The sequence below is a fragment of the Bos indicus x Bos taurus genome, chromosome 9, assembly GCF_003369695.1.
Source record: "Bos indicus x Bos taurus breed Angus x Brahman F1 hybrid chromosome 9, Bos_hybrid_MaternalHap_v2.0, whole genome shotgun sequence".
In the NCBI taxonomy this organism is placed as follows: Eukaryota; Metazoa; Chordata; class Mammalia; order Artiodactyla; family Bovidae; genus Bos; species Bos indicus x Bos taurus.
In genome coordinates, this window is record NC_040084.1 from 88594095 (window position 1) to 88608861 (window position 14767).

Here is a 14767-nt window from a genome sequence, read left to right on the forward strand (position 1 = left end):
TGTATATCTCTTAAAGTACAGAGAAATAGTCCCAGGTGGCTCGTTGGTGAAGAATCCATCTGCAATGTATGAAACGTGGGTTCGATCTCTGGTCTGGGAAGATCCCCTGGAGAAGGAAATGGCAACCCACTCCAGTATTCTTGCCTGGGAAATCCCATGGACAGAGTAGACTGGCAGACTACAGTCCATGGGGTCACAAGAGTCAGATGCAATTTAGCAACTAAACGACAACTCTTAAAGTACACTTTGCTTTAACTTTTATTCCTCTTATTATAACTATTGGGTTTTTTTTTTTTTTTTCTTTTCTTCACTAGATGAAAATCGTCAGACAGGATCCATGGCCGATTCACCTTGATCTTTCCAAGAATATCGTGTTTCTTCATTTTTACACTAGATGTTCATGTTTAACACACACAAACTGTTCAATAAGTATTTTAGTGTGTTAATAAAAGGAGGCTCACTGGACCCAACAGAACGACATGTAATGGAGTCCAACAGTGCAACACAACGTGCGTATCTTTAGTTTACATGCTCTTTGCATTTGCAGACGAAAACAGGGATTTTGAAGTCAGCAGAAGCAAAGTGTTAAAAGCCAAATATCAAGCCCAATCCGAAGCATCCAAAATCCAGGAGGGTAAATGTCAGCCAAGGGTGGAATTGCTGTAGTAAATCACATTATGGGCTGAATTGTGTCTCTTCGAAATTCATGTGTAGAAGCCATAACCCCGGGTACCTGGGAAAGTGACTGTATTTGGAAATATTGATTTTGAAGAGGTCACTGAGTTAAAATGAGGCAGTTAGGGTAGGTGCTGAGTGGTACTAGTGTAAGAGGAGATTAAACACACAGCTGGTAAAGAATCCACTTGTAATGCAGGAGAACCCAGTTCGATTCCTGAGTTGGGAAGATCCCCTGGAGAAGAGATAGGCTATCCACTACAGTATTCTTGGGCTTTCCTGGTGGCTCAGACAGTAAAGAATCCACCTGCAATGCAGGAGACCTGGGTTCAATCCCTGGATCAGGAAGATCCTCTGGAGAAGAGAATAGCAACCCACTCCAATATTCTCGCCTGGAGAATCCCAAAGACAGAGGGGCCTAGAGGGTTACAGTCCACATAGTTGCAAAGAGCCGGACACGACCGAGTGACACAGCACAGACACCCAGAGACACCAAGGGTGTGTGTCCACAGAGCAAAGACCATGTGAGGACCGGTGAGAATGGGGCCACATCCAAGCCAGAGGTCTCAGAGGAATCCAATCTCCTGACACCTTGATCTTGAGAGCCATGAGAAAATAATTGTTGTTTAGTTGCTGAGTCATGTCCGACTCTATTGCGACCCCATGGACTGTGGCCCGCCAGGCTTCTCTGTCCATGGGATTTCCCAGGCAGGAATCCTGCAGTGGGTTGCCATTACCTTCTCCAGGGGCTCTTCCCAACCCAGGGATCCAACCTGTATCTGTTGTTTAAGCAACACAGTCTATGGTATTTTGTTATGTCAGCCTAAGCAGACTAATCACCATGGCAGTAAAATGCCATGTTGCATAGAAAGAAATAATGACTTTGCAGTGGGACGGGCCAAGACTTAGTCTACTACTTTCTATGTGATCTGGGGCATGTAACATTGCCTCTCTGAGCCGCTTCTCATATCACTACACTAGAAACAATAATTCCTCCCTGTTGCTATGAGGAATATGTGTAATATATATATAGTACCTGAAACAGAAGGAACACTCAAGAAAGGATAACTTTTAATTGTCACAGATGTAATATTTCTTAAGTATGAAAATGATTACTCTGGGGACTACCCTGGTGGTCCAGTGCTTAAGAATCTGCCTTCCAATGCAGGGGATGTGGGTTCCATCCCTGGTCAGGGAATGGAGATTCCACATGCCACAGGGCAGCTAAGACAGTGAGCCTCGACTACTGAACCTATGTGCTCTAGACCTGGTACTCTGCAATAAGAGAAGCCCACATGCCGCAACTAGAGAAAAAAAGTCCATATGCCGATATGAAGACCCAGCACTACCAATTAAAAAAAAAATTTTTTTAATGACTGCTCTGTATAAAATAGATAACTAATAAGGACCTTCTATATAGCAGAGTGCACTCTACTCAGTACTCTGTAATGACCTACATGGAAAAAGAATCTACTAATAAAAAAAAGTGGCTATATGCATATTTATAACTGATTCACTTTGTTGCACACCTGAAACTAACACAGCATTGTAAATCAACTGTACCCCAAGAAAAAATTTTTCTAAAATGATTACTCTGAATACCGTGTAGTAGGATACCTTTATATTTTTACTGACTAGTTACTGTAAATGTATTAAGATATTTAATGATTTTAAGATATTTAAATATGTAATGATATTTAATGTATTTAAGATATTTACTGTACCAAGTATAATAACATTAAATTGTAAACGTATCAAAAATTCATAACTATTACATACTGGAGGGAGTAGCCTTTCCCTTCTCCACGGGGTCTTCCCAACCCAGGGGTCAAACCCAGGTCTCCCACATTGCAGCTGTATTCTTTACCAGGGGAGCCATAAGGAAAGCCCAAGAACACTGAAGTGGGTAGCCTATCCCTTCTCCAGCGGATCTTTCCCACCTAGGAATCGAACTAGGGTCTCCTGCATTGCAGGCAGATTCTTTACCAAATGAGCTAATATCAGGGAACCCCTAAGTAAGAGAAAGCAAGATAAAAATTATATAAAGCTCCACTAGTTACAACTGTATAAAAATTATGCATACTTGTTGACAAGGTTGAGAGGCAATGTGTAAGTAAGAATGTAATTTTTAATGTTAAATCAGTTAGGACGCTTTTTTACAAGGGGAAAAAAACTGAACTTGAGCTAACTTAGGCCACAACTGAAATGTATTTGCTCCCAGATCCCAAGGAAAGATTGACCAATGGAGCTGTAGAAGAACAAGAATCCAGCTGGCCCCTTGGAACAACTGGGACCAAAAGTTTCAACATCTTCAGGACTCTCTTTCAGTCCCTAGGTCCTCTGTTGGCCTCATTCCTATTCCCCACAATTAGCTGTGTCTACACGCAAAAAACATGGCTCCCCAAGTAACACTTAACAACTTCTGCCTCCAAAGAGGGACTCCCCATCTTCCCTAGTCTCACACAGGGCTGTCGTTCAGCCAGCATGCCCTGGTTTTGGACACTGACGATCAACCCTGGAATTAGTTTCAAATATCCCAGGGAAGGGAATCGTTGGTGTTACCTTTCATTCAATAAACTACAGGCAGGGGGCCAGGTTCCTTAAGAGCATGGCTGCTCCCACAAACATCACAGGTTTGATGTGATGGAAGATACACTTCCCAAGAATAAGGGTTGGTACTGGGAAGATGACTTCTATATGTGTAGTTCTGGCTTTCATCTTCCAAAATGGTAAAATACAGTAACTTTTTAAAGGAAAAGAAAAAAATCGAAGGTACTCAAAATCATCTTTCTTTCTCAATTTTATTTCTACTCTCTCTCCATTAGAATGCACTTCAGCATGTATGTGCTAAGTCACTTCAGTCATGTCCAACTTTGTGTGACCCTACGGACTGCAGCCTGCCAGGCGCCTCTGTCCATGGGATTCTCCAGGCAAGAATCCTGGAGTAGGTTGCCATGCCCTCCTCCAGGGAATCTTCCTGACCCAGGGATCAAATCCACCTTTTTAATGTCCACGTGCATTGGCAGGCGGGGTCCTTACCGCTGGTGTGTCTTCGTTAGAATTTATTTCAGCATCTCTGTCTAATTCATGGTATGGTCACTACGTATTGGAAGTCCTTGCAGAAAAAGGGGGTGACTGATCTCCACCTTAGGGTCACTTTTAGTTCTCTCCTGGTTGAATATCAAAATAATTCGTTTGTTTGATGATAGAACAGGTTCATATATTATATTCAATTTCCTCCAAGATTTTCAGCATTTGAATTAAACTTCATTCAACCTTACACCCACACCTTAATTTCCCCAAAGCACCAAGCAGAATAAAAACAGGCCCCCAGTTTGCCACATACACACACCTAGGCATCCTCATCTTCTCCCTCAGCATATGCAGATAAAATTTTAAAGAGAAATTTGCATATAAATGCAATAACGTGTTTTAAGGTCTTATGTAAAGTCTTTTAGAAAGAGCTTCCGAATTCTTCTCTTGAATATTCCCCTAGTGGCAGGAGATGATTTGACTCCTGAGATACTCATGGAAGAAATAAGAAAAAAAATGATTAATTTCCGGACATGTTTAATTTCATACAATCTTAGGCTCATAATTGAGTGGTTGATTTCCAGTTCTTCCAGGTGCAACCACACCATGGAGAAATGATTTTAAAAGATGAAGCATTAGTGAGAACCTAATAAATTTTTCAGGTCAGCCCTCAAGATTCTCTCAATTTCCTATGTACTATTAAAGAGTAACACGTCTAGTGGTTAGAATGCTCTGGTAGTGCACCTGGGGACCGAAATGACTGGATAACACAATAGAATCTGCCTAAGTGTCCAAACGGCAAGTAAATAAAAACAGAAATGGAAACCAGCTGAACCGAACAATCCCAGGGGAGTAGCCCTGACCCACAGTAAGCCACTGCCATGGGGACAAAACGATCCCAGAAATTTCCAGAGGGTGCTCAGTGCACATCTCCAGCAGAAACCCTTGAGCTCTCTGTGGTTTGCTTCTTCCCTTGACTCATGGTGTTTGTGATAGACTGCATCCCCAGGCTCAAGGGTCTTCTGCCTATCCATAGGGCACAGCATGGCACAGAAAGCATCCTATTGCACACTGCTAGTTTTAAATGGGACTTCCCAGGTGGCACAGTTGGTAAAGAATCCCCCTGCCAATGCAGGAGACACAAGAGATGTGGGTTCAATTACTGGGTCAGGAAGATCCCCTGGAGGAAGAAATGGCAACCCACTCCAGCATTCTTGCCTGGAAAATTCCGTGGACAGGGGAGCCTGGTGGGCTACAGTTCATGGGGTTGCAAACAGCTGGACATGACTGAGCACAGCACACACACACACACAGAGTTTTAAATGAAGGCTATCTTGGGACATCCCTGGCAGGCCAGTGGTTAGGGCTCGGCACGTTCCCTGGTGTGGCCCCAGGTTCAATCCCTGGTTGGAAAACAGATGCCACAAGCTGTGTGGCATGGCCAAAAATCTTTAAAAAACGAAGACTCTTCTAAAAAACATACCAAGAAGCAAAAATTGGAAATGATGCAATTGAACCTGCCATAGAAATGGGACCATAAATGTAATGAAGAGTTATAATAGGGTCATTTTATAAACATGGAAAATTTCATTCAGAGCGAACTAATTTGAGATTTTTATAAGGTTCCCTCAACACTTGTTTTTTACACTGTACTGGCGCCTAATTCTCCTTGGGGAAAGGTGACTTGATCTTTCATGAGATGAAAGCACATACGATATAGATTTCTAGTCAATACTCCAGAACGTTGCCTAAACACTCTAATTCTCCTAAGTGTTTGGGAATTAAAGTCATTAATCTTTTTCTTTTCTTTTTTGGTTTTGAATCACAGGGGCCCTACTGGCATAGTGATTAGCAATTGTAGCCTAAAAAAAAAAGAAGTTTAGCACAGCTGCAAAAAAAAAAAAAAAAAGAGAGAGAGAGAGAGACAAACAGAACAGCTGGAAAGACCTGGTCTATTTTTATTTTCCATTTAGTTGGCAAAACAAAATTCCCTCTTGGAAAGAATTCCCCCACTCCCCCTCCCTAAGTTCACTTTGCTCCACTACATATTTCCTCTTTCTTTTCCTATATTTTTAATTTAATTTTGTTATTTCCTTAATGTTGCTGTCTTTCCATTTCCTGGGCATTTCCTTTTTTTTTTTTAATCCATTTAACAAATATCCATTGCATGCCCAGTACTGCTGAAGTACTGTGCTGGGCACCCTTTGGGCATACAAAGATAAATTAAACATGAGTACTGACATCAGAAAGTTTGTTCTGCTAGTAAAGCATGTGAATGGTACACAAATAAGTGTAAAAGATGGTAAGGAACAAAATAAATATAAAGTGACTTAGAAACTCAGAAGGAGAGAGATTTCCTTCCAACTTGAAGGTTCAGTGAAAGTTCACAGAAGAGGTGTGTGGATAGAGTGTTCTTTTTTTAAGAATACTTTTTGATGTGGATCATTTTTTAAATTAATTTATTTTTTATTGAAGGATAATTGCTTTACAGAATTTTGCTGTTTTCTGTCAAACCTCAACATGAATCAGCCATAGGTATACATATGTCCCCTCTCTTTTGAACCTCCCTCCCCAACCCACCCCTAGGTTGATGCAGAGGATGTGGACCATTTTTTAAAGTCTTTATTGAATTTGTTACAATATTGCTTCTGTTTTATGTTTCAGGTTTTTTTCTTCTTTTTTTGGCCCAGAGGCACATAGGATTTTAGCTCCCCAGTTCAGTTGAGTTCAGTTGCTTAGTCGTGTCCGACTCTGCAACCCCATGGAATGCAGCACACAGGGCCTCCCTGTCCATCACCAACTCCCAGAGCTTGCTCAAACTCAGGTCCATCGAGTTGGTGATCCCATCCAACCATCTCATCGTCTGTTGTCCCCTTCGCTTCCTGTCTTAGCTCCCCAACCAGGGATCAAATCCAATGCTCTGCATTGGAAGGCAAAGTCTTAACCACTGAACGGCCAGGGAAGTCCCTAAAGGATATTCTGGGGAAAGAAAAACTGCATGAGGAAAGTTGTGATGGGATGACAGTAATTCCTAAAAAAACATGAAGGGATTGAGTTTGACTAGAGAAACAGTTCTCCAGGTGTGGTCCTCAGATCATCAGCATCAGTAGTACCTGAGAAATTGCTAGACTCGGCAATCCTCAAGATCCAGACTTATTCGATTGAAAACCCTGTTTGGAACTCAGCAAGCTTTGGTGTTACAGGCCCTCCGGGAGATTCTGAGGCATTTTGAGAGTCATGGCATGAAGATGGGTGCACCTAGGGGTTCATGGGGTGAGAAACTAGCTTTAAATGTGAGATTGGAGGACTTCTGTGGTGGCCCAGTGGTTAAGACTTTGCATTTCCACTGCAGGGAGCATGGTTTCAATCCCTGGTCGAGGAAGTTCTGTATATGAAGCTGCTGCTGCTGCTGCTAAGTCGCTTCAGTCGTGTCCGACTCTGTGCAACCCCATAGACGGCAGCCCACCAGGCTCCCCCATCCCTGGGATTCTCCAGGCAAGAACACTGGAGTGGGGTGCCATTTCCTTCTCCAATGCATGAAAGTGAAAAGTGAAAGTGAAGTCGTTCAGTCGTTTCCAACTCTTTGCGACCCTATGGACTGCAGCCTACCAGGCTCCTCCATCCATGGGATTTTCCAGGCAAGAGTACTGGAGTGGGGTGCCATTGCCTTCTCCAGGAGATCTACCCGACCCAGGGATTGAACATGGGTCTCCCGCGTTGTAGGCAGATGCTTTACCATCTGAGCTACCAGGGAAGTCCATGTTCCGCAACAAGAGAAGTCTGTGTACTGAGAAGCCTTTGCCTTACAACTAGAGGATACTCTGCACACGCAGTAATTAGAGAAAGCCCTAGCAGCAAAAAAGCCAAAATAAATAAATAATAAACATTTTTTTAAAATCTAGGATATTCTGTGTTTTAATCACTTAGTTGTGTCTATGGGGTCTTTGCGACCCCATGGACTGTAGCCTGCCAGGCTCCTCTGTCCGTGGGATTCTCCAAACAAGAATACTGGAGTGAGTTGCCATTTCCTTCTCCAGGGAGCCTTCCTGACCCAGAAATCAAACCAGGCAGATCTGCATTGCAGGCAGATTCTCTACCATCTGAGCTACCAGGGAAGCCCTAAGGATATCCCACCACATGCTATAATATGGATGAAACTTGAGGACATTATGCTAAACGAAGTAAACGAACAAATAGACAAATGTTGTATAATTCCTTTTATGTGAGATATTTCTAAAAGTAGTCAAATTCATAGGAACAGAATGTTGAATGATGGTTGCCAGGGGAGGGGAGGGGAGGAAAAGGAGTTGTTTAATGTGTATAGAATTCCAGATTTGGAAAATGAGAATTTTCTGGAGCTCTGTTTCACAATAACATAAATATATTTAACACTACTGACTCTACACTTAAAATTGATTAAGATGGTAAATTTTATGTGTTTTTCATCATAGTTTTGTTTTTTTAAAGGGAGTTGAGGATAACTGAGGACTTAAATTCTCCCTCCTTTTCCTTCCTTTGGTCTATTATGAGTCTGTTACCCTTTTGTTGGAAAAAAAAAATAGTAGTTGTGAACTATGACCCTTCACAGCCTGTGTTAAAACCATCTCTTGGCTGCATTGTCATTAATCTAGGTTTCTTTGGTCAGCTTTCTCGTCTCTTAGTCCCTTTATTCCACTTTGGATGATCCTTTGCCCTCTTCCGTGCTTCTCTTTCTTCCATCTCTTCCTGTGTGTATTAATTGATGTGTTTTGTAGGTCACTGTGTTATTAAGGTCAAGGTATGTGTCTCTGGAACTTGGATTCAGCTGTCAGCCCTCAGCCTCTAAGACAATTCCCGCCTGAGCTGAAGCTACACTCAGAGGCTGAGAGACTGCAAGGGAGATAGAGACTGGACTGGGACAACCGGGGCAGCTGGAGACAACAGACACAGTTTCTTTAGGCCTATTTTCCCTAGGTCAGGAAACACGGGAAGTGGGGTAGGGTAAGGAGCGTTCAGAAATCAGTTATAAACACCAGCCTTGCACAACATGAAACACGGGTCAGGAAATGCTGAGCCTATTTCATTCTTTTTCACAAAAGATTCCCCCAGACTTTTCAGTCTCTTGCTAATAGATGCTTGTCCTAAATTCCATTCATTCGCTCTGCATTTGTTTAGTTTTCATTATCTCCTCGACCCGATTGATTACCCTCTTAATTGCCATATCCCTTTTTCTTGCTGGTTCCCTCCGCATTTTTCTGACTGGTTACTCTTGCCCTCATTACAGACTTTTCAAGGTCATTTATTTGATTGTAACGGAAAGAATGAGATTTGGAATCTGAAGGTTCAGCCCCTGGGAGATACACAACCTTGAACCAGTAACAATAGGCCTAGTTCACAACTCACCTCCCTGAGTTGTCAGAAAGATGAGAAATTCTTATACATATGTAAAACTGGAACATAATAACAAGTCAAAAAATGATAGCTATTATTGCCATTCTATAAAACTCATGCATTTAACTTGTCTATTTCTTAAATTGGGTGCCGTGAGGTTATTTGGCTATAAATGACAACCCTCACCAGGCTTCCCTAGAGGCTCAGTGGTAAAGAATTCGCTGGCCAATGCAGGAGACACAGGTTCAATCCTCAGTCCTGTAAGATCCCCTGCAGAAGGAAACCTGCTCCAGTACTCTTGCCTGAGAAATCCCACGGACGGAGGAGCCTGGCGGGCTACAGTCCATGGGGTCGCAAAAGAGTCAGACACGACTTAGCAACTGAACAACAGGAAAAGCCCTTAGTCAGTGATACTTGCTTTTGAAGTTATTTTTTCAAGACTAAGGATGGGCTGGACTGAATTGGTCACACGCTCCATTTTCTTCACGACCATTGACCAGCATTGTGAGAATGGAGATTTAGATTATTTGTGGCAAAAATCAGGGCCAAACTAGCAGATACTATAGGGTCTTGACATAAAAATTGACATAAAACTTGACATAAAAATTACCTGCAGAGCTGTTTTCTGTTTGTTTGGTTTGGTTTGTTTTTTTTAATAACTCATGCCCAGAGAGTCTGTGATTTTGGCCTCTGGCAAGGCTTAGTCACCTACATTTTTAAAGGCTCCTGAGTGATTCTAGTTGCTTAGTCAGCTTTCCCAAATTAGGTAACTCAAATTAGGTAACCCCATTCCCAGATGCCAGGTTTTCATCCCATCCTCCGCTTGGAGTTTTTGCACATTCTTCCCTTTAGATGAACTGGTTATCTACTCCAGACTAGCATGCTCCTGATGCCAGAATTAAACTGTTGTCCCTCCCAGGTGATAATTTGCAAAGTAAGTGGTTCCACCTGGAAGAGAGTGTTTTTCTCAAAGGAAAGATTTTGCATCAAGCATGCAGCCACTTCCTCTTCCAGGAAGCCATCCCTGATAGCCGGGGCTCAGCTCAGGGCCCTTCTTGACTTCTTTGGAAAATGCCCAGTGCACATCTCTGGTTTAGCACTTGTCACAGTTCTATTAAAATCAGCCGCTTACAGAGCTGACTCTTTAGGGTCAGGGACCATGATGTTTTCATCTCTGTGCCTCCAGCACTAACCCGGGCCTGAGACATACGAGGTTCCCAGTTTGTGCCTGATGTTGAGCCTCTGCTGGGCGCTACGGGCACGTTTCCATCCTTACACGAACGGCTTCCATGGTGAGGCCAAATCCGGGCCTCTGACGTGATTTGCATCATGCTACTCTTTCTGAGTTCTCTCATTTGTAATCCTAATTATCTTTCAAACCGGAAATCTGGGCTTCATCCGGGACTTGTCTTCCCCGCTCCGGCTTATATCCAATTACTCATTCATGCGCTGCTCATTTTCCCTCTTGAAATCTCTCTACCTGTCCCCTTTTATCCTGACTTCATGGCCACTGTCTTAGTTTCCTGAAATAGTTCCCTTTCCTGAGAGCTAAAAACTCTTCAATGAAATGTCCTTCTCTGCAGGATGGAGAAACAAACTGTTCTATGTGCGTACAATGGAACACTACCCAGTGATAAACAGGAAAAAGTACTGACATGTAGGGCAGCTTGGAGGAATCTCAAAGACATTTGGGCTGAATAAAAGAAGCCAGTCTTGCAAACTTATATACTGTAAGATTCCATGTATAGGGCATTCTCAAAGAGACAAAACTATAGTGATGGAGAACAGATCCATCTCTGCTGCCGCCAGCACGTAGCTGCTGGTGGTTGGGGTGGGGAATGGCTGTGACTACAAAAGGGGTAACAAAGGGATTTCGGGGTGCGTGTAATAGAACTGTTCTGTAGCTTGACTGCGGTGATGATTACATGAAACTCTATGTGTGTTGAAATCCATAACACCATACATCCCCCAAAAGATCCATTTTGGATATGATAATTTTAAAAAATAAAAATAAACAATTATAATAAAAATCCAACTTGCTTTTTCCAAGAATTTACTTAGTTATTTGGTTGTGCCAGGTCTTAGCTGTGGCAGGCAGGATCTTCGATCTTTGTTGTGGCATGTGGGATCTAGTTCTCTGACCAGGGATCAAACCCGGGCCCTTTGAATTGGGAGCACAGAGTCTTAGCCATTGGACTACCAGGGAAGTCCCTGAAAATCCTATTTGTTACTCAATTAACGAATGGAATACATGCGTTAAAAATTCTTATAAGTGCAAAAAATACAAAACAGAAACTTTTCAGTAACTCCCTAAAGGCCATCTGAAAATATCCTAACCTTTATAAGATCCTTTGGGTGGGACCCCAGCTTGCCTCTGGGGCCACCCCTCTAACACCATATTCAGCCCTCACCCTAAACACTCCCAGAACAAGCCCTGTGTGCTCCAGTCCTGCCAGTCTGTCCGAAGCTCCAAGATGCACCAAGCACTCTCTCATTCACTCGTACCTTTGTCCACACTCATCCCTCCGTGGATGCCCTCCCTCGTGTCCGTGCGGCTGTCCCAGACTTACTCCTCACCCTATCACCATTCTGGTTTCAGCCTGCAACCTGGCCAGGCCCGCTTGCCCTGATCCACCCTCTTCCGCCCTTCCTCAGAAATCAGGGGTGCCCCAGGCCTGTCTTCAGCTATTTGCATTGTAATCTTCTGCTCCTTCTGCCTTCTCCCCACGAATGGTAAACTTCCAGGGGGCAGAAGCTGTGGCTTATCATGATACTTCCAGTGTTTCACCCCAGGCCTGAGAGGAGTAAACTGTTACAGCTTGAGGAATGAATGAATAAATGATCTATCTTCATCAGTTCAGTTCAACTGCTCAGTCGTGTCCGACTCTTTGCAACCCTGGAGTACAGCACGCCAGGCTTCCCTGTCCATCACCAGCTCCCAGCGTTTACTCAAACTCATGTCCATTGAGTCAGTGAAATCATCCAACCATCTAATCCTCTGTTGTCTCCTTCACCTCCTACCTTCAATCTTTCCCAGCATCAGGGTCTTTTCAAATGACTTTCAAAGACCTTCAAATGACCATCTACTTCACATCAGGTGGTCAAAGTTTTGGAGTTTCAGCTTCAACATCAGTCCTTCCTTTAGGATGGACTGGTTGGATCTCCTTGCAGTCCAAGGGACTCTCAAGAGTCTTCTCCAACACTACAGTTAAAAAGCATCAATTCTTCAGTGCTCAGCTTTCTTTATAGTCCAACTCTCACATCCATACATGACTACTGGAAAAACCATAGCCTTGACTAGATGGGTCTTTGTTGGCAAAGTAATGTCTCTGCTTTTTAATATGCTGTCTAGGTTGGTCATAGCTTTTCTTCCAAGGAGGAAGTGTCTTTTAATTTCATGGCTGCAGTCACCATCTGCAGTGATTTTGGAGCCCCTCAAAATAAAGTCTGCCACTTTTTCCACTGTTTCTCCATCTATTTGCCATGAAGTGACAGGACCGGATGTCATGATCTTCGTTTTCTGAATGTTGAGCTTTAAGCCAACTTTTTCACTCTCCTCTTTTACTTTCATCAAGAGGCTCTTTAGTTCTTCATTTTCTGCCATAAAGGTGGTGTCTTCTGCACATCTGAGATTATTGATATTTCTCCCGGCAATCTTAATTCCAGCTTGTGTTTCATCCAGCCCAGTGTTTCTCATGATGTACTCTGCATATAAGTTAAATAAGCAGGGTGACAATATACAGCCTTGACGTACTCCTTTTCCTATTTGGAACCCTCATGGATATGAGCAAACACATTTTCAGGAAATTTGAAAATGATGTTTTAAAGTATTCCATGGCCAGTCTGTCTATAGGATTCCAAATACAATGGCTACCAATTCTAGGTAATTCCAAAAATTTAGGCAGAATTCCATCTAATTCTGAGGCCAGGGAAGGATCACGGTGGGAAGACTGACTAATCACATGCTGTGAGTCAGTCACTCGGCATGTATACTAGTCTCTCCATTCACTCTCACGGTGACCCCAGAAGCAGGTATTAACAGCTCCAGAGTGCAAATGTGGAACCAAGTTTCCTGCTGGCTTACCCAGCCTTCCAGAGTCAGTAAGTGCTGCAGCTGGTGTTGCAATAATAACAGTAGCTAATGTTTATCTACTGGACTTAAAAACCTTGCACACTTTATCTCATAGAATCCTTTGAACAATCTTGTGTGAATTGGGTTTTATATCCCAGCTTCACACATGAGGACACAGAAAATGAAGACTTAGAGACAAGAAGCAGTTCTTCTGAGGGCACACGGTGATAGCACTGGGTCTGACAGCGAAGCCTGTGCTCTGGGCCCCCGTGTGACAGTGTTAGGGGAGACACTGACTGAAGCTGCCCACCCTGGCCAGCCACCGCAGCAACCGTTTACATGAGTTATTTTAGGACAAGAGGTCCTGGTAAGGAACACGGACCTGACAAGCTAACACCAACTGAAAGAACTTGGAAAAGGTCAAAATGAGACACCAGTCCATATGTCCCATCAACCTCCCTGAATCTTTGTTTCTAGAATCTATATTGGCTAAGCAATGAGCACACCACTAGGAAGGAGTGTGAGTCAGAACTGGCCAGAGACAACCCAGAAACTAACCTGATCACCATAAAACCCAACGCTGTGAGCCACGTGACTGAGCAGTTCTCCTGGGTTTCCTTACCCTACTTCTCTCTGCTGGGACACATCTTCCCAATAAAGTCTGCTGCTTTGGCAGCACATGTTTCTCCTTGGACAATTCATTTCCAAGTGTTAGACAACAGCCATTGTATGTACCTGCCACCCCCTTAAGACTCAGCTGCCTTTTCTCACACTGCTGTTCTTCTCTCTGCCCTCTGACTAATGAGACACACCCAACTGAACAGGAAAATCCCAGAAAAATCTCATGAATTCACATCACTGTTTTTACTGATGAAGAAAGAACCCTTTCCACAAATGGGATCACAAGCAAAGTTGCTGGCATGCTCAGTCGCTCAGTCGAGGCTGACTCTTTGCGACCCCACGGACTGTAGCCCAGCAAGATCCTGTGTCCATGGAATTTTTCAGGCAAGAATACTGGAGTGGGTTGCCATTTCCTCCTCCAGGGGATCTTCCCAACCCAAGGGATCAAACCCACGTCTCCTGAGTCTCCTGCATTGGCAGGCGGATTTTTTTTACCACTGAGTCACTAGTTAATTTACCTATGGGGACACATTCCTGTTGGTTTCTGAACATTTTAATTTAGAAATGACACTAATTTAAAGGGAGTGTTTATAGTCATTGAAACCACAGAGCGAGGCCTTGTATGTGTTGGTAGATGTGAGTCCCAGTTATTCTACACATTTGGGGGAAAAAAGCTTTACCCAGGTTGAATTCAAGAGGCAAAAAAACACAAACAAACCACACCTCCTAGCTACTTAGGGTAATCAGTAAGAAAAGGAGTTCAGACTTTCTAAAACAAAGAAATCCAGTTTTGACCTCCTTTTACCCTCTGCTAGTCATCTTAATAATGGCAGTGCTTTGCCAGCTCCCAGCAAGCTTTTGCTTATATGAATTAGCCATATTTTATTATGTCCAAAACACATGCTAATAAAGACTGCAGAGCAAAAGGTAAAAATCAAGAGATAAAAGGGGAAGGGACAGTCACGTGTTATAGGCAGACACGTCTTTTAATGTCTA